Here is a 3,106-nt window from a genome sequence, read left to right as displayed (position 1 = left end):
AAAACTGAACGAGAAATGGAACCACGTGAGTGCATTTCGTGACCTTAAAAAATTAAGGCTGGGCGTATGTATGCAATAAAATTCCTGCCATGTAGCCTGCATAGACTGATGCAGTTTTTTTTTTTCGAAACCCGTCCACTAAACAGACCACCTTGCTTTTTATATACACGGGCAGTAACGAAAACTGTCTGGTAGTGTGTTTGTGCCAGATCTATGCGGCACCGATTCTGCTTAGAATTGAACATTTGCGTATGCAATAAAAGTACTTTCCTCCCACTGAACTGTTTCAGTATTTTTGAGCAAATTTTACTCACACGACCAGGGCCGTAGCCAGGAATTTTTTCGGAAGGGCTTAAGGGGAATTGGAAGGGAGGGGTTTTGGTGAAAGGAACACTAGGTTATGTTTACGCGCGCTGTCTGGAAAAAATTTCGGAGAAAGTCCAACCCCCCCCCCCCCCCCCCATCTCCTCTTGGCTACGTCCCTGCACACAATTCTGAAAGTAGGCGTGCATGTTCCAACCTTTAGTACGGTTCTGCGGTTAGAACTCTGCTGGCGCTCATAACGTTTTTACATGCCCTTCCGCACATATGTGAACTGAACAAAAATGTAGAAATGCTAGGTTTTTATCTCCTAGAACGGTCCGAGATTTTATATCTCCGGTAAAATACCAGAAAAGTAGATTGAAATACGCCGGCACGAGCGCGCAGTTTGTTGCCCTCAAAACGCGGCATGATAGCTAAGGCACTGACCAATCACAAACTGTTCTTCCTACACATTATCTGCGAACATCGTTGCGAATGTACGTCGAGAACTGTCGCGTTTTAAGCAAGCACTTCAACGCGCCGGGCATACGAAACGAAACGGTCCGGCGGCGCGCTCCGCGGGAGTCGCTCACTAATGGCGGCCGAGAGAGGCGGGCGAGGAGAAAACGGCGCGGGAAAGAGAGTTTGCGGTACCTTTGAAAAATACAGGGACCTTAGCTTTACCCCCCTGCAGGAGGCTATGCCCCGACGCACCCAACGTGACCTTTGCGACGTCACGTCCGGTTCGCTTATTAAGTTAGGATTAAAATTAAAGTTGTAAACTTAAAACATGCTAAATTGAAAACATGCTTGTGTAGAAATATACTGCAATCGCAGTTTTGTACGAGACCAATAAATGGCTTTTTGTAAAGGTGTTCGCACCGTTGCCAGGGCCGCCGTATACGCGAACAGCGGAGACTCATGTACGTCGGCGCGCAAACTGAAACTCACGCGAAACTGAGAAGTGAAAACTGACGCGCCGCGCACTTTGTCGGGGAAGGCACCGTTGCACACTACCTGTTGACACCGCGCTGTCGCTAAAACGCCATTGCCGTTTTTGTTTTGGCTGGTACACCTGCCAAATGTCGGACGCTGACCCATTAGAGGGATAAGTCGACGACGCCGATTCAGACCCACGCGTAATTCGCTTCGCCTTCTCAGACGCGGCGTCTGGGTGCAACGACATGGCGCCAGCACAAACACGTCTTGGATTATACAGACAGCCCGAACGGAATGCACAAGATAAGACTTATAATAATCCATAGCCCCCGGCACACTTCTCATTTTGGCTACAAAGGTCGGAACGCGCGAGTGTATGACTCCGTAATTAATATTACCATTCACCGGCACTAATCAGCTCGTTAATATACGCCGATAAGCGTCATCACTACACACTTAGCACGTTTTTTTGCCCAGATGGTGGTTTGCGTCATCTTGCCCTTTTTTTTAAGTAAAGGAAGTTCGGTCTCAGTAAGCCTGATGGAATTACGATTACCGCCATGGCTATTTGTTCTAAATAAAGCATGGAATTCTAGAGTAGAACTAGGTACTAGTTAAACATGTAACAGCAAATGTAACGTGAATAATATATGTTATTGCTTTGGCAACCTGTTGCAGGGTGGTAAAGAAGCATATCAACTTAGCTTTCAAAAATAATTGTTAAAAAAGATTCACAGTGCTATTTATGGTGTATGCGTCTAACGAACTTTAACAAACAGAATAACGGATATCTCCTAAGCTCTTCTCCTTCCCGTTTTCATAAATTACCAGTACAGGTACAAAAATTAACACAATGACTACCTTGCAGCTGCTGCTTGTGATACGAAGATTTTCTCAGTGACATTCTGTTGCAGTTCCTGCCAGAGGCAGAAAATGGCAACGTCCATGTGTCTAGACTTTTGAGCATGTTAAAGATGCCTACCAGGGTGAGTTGTAATCTGCACTTTGATTCTCTTGCAGGATAGCCTTTCGCAAGGTGTGGCTATACCAGCACAGCCAGCTCAACAAGGTGTCCTCCAAGCGCATCACAAAGTGCCCAGCAAAGATTGACATCAAGATAAAAAAATTAATCGAAACACAAAGCAGAAAGACCATTTCTTGCGTGGACCGGACCCTTTGCCAGCTGCCATAAAGGTGATTCGGCTGGTGGCCTGAAAATGTTGCGCCCAAGCCTTGACACCAAGCAGAAGTTCAAGTCCTACTTTGAAGCAGGCAGGACGCCTTTGCAAGCCATGGCGGAACATGAAAAGGAGCTTGGTCAATATCCAGGCGGCTACGCCCTGCTTGCCAAAGGCAAGGTCAACCCAGGGAAAAGGGCCGTGTACCACTGGCACCAGAAGTAGTGAAGCGGGAAGTATTGTGTGTCTACGTTCTCGGTGACTTTAAAGCCCACATCGACTGGACCGATCCTCTGTCCCCACTGCCACAAGACCCCACATCTGACATGCTTCTGGACCTGTTCGACACAAGTGGCTTCACACAGCTGTGCACAGAGGCTACGTACACAGCTAAGACAGGAAAACCGTCATTCCTTGACCTCTGCTTTACTCTTAATCCAACTCTCGTCCGCGAATGTGCTGCCACTGCTGGCCTGAGCAACTCTGACCACAAAGCCATCCAGGTATCGACATACCTGTCCCTTCCTATTCGAGGGAAGCACCATCGGCTTTTCCGTGCCTTTAGTAAGCTCGACTTTGGGCACGTTCATCGGCTTGCATGCCTTGTCCCCTGGGACGCCCTGCTTTCACAACACCACGTTGATGACATGTGCGAGACCTACACACATCTGATGACCACCCTTACT

This window comes from Haemaphysalis longicornis, unplaced genomic scaffold, assembly GCF_048455015.1.
Source record: "Haemaphysalis longicornis isolate Haplotype H1 unplaced genomic scaffold, Haemaphysalis longicornis Haplotype H1 scaffold_1, whole genome shotgun sequence".
Taxonomy (NCBI): Eukaryota; Metazoa; Arthropoda; class Arachnida; order Ixodida; family Ixodidae; genus Haemaphysalis; species Haemaphysalis longicornis.
Note: the sequence above shows the minus strand (reverse complement) of the source record.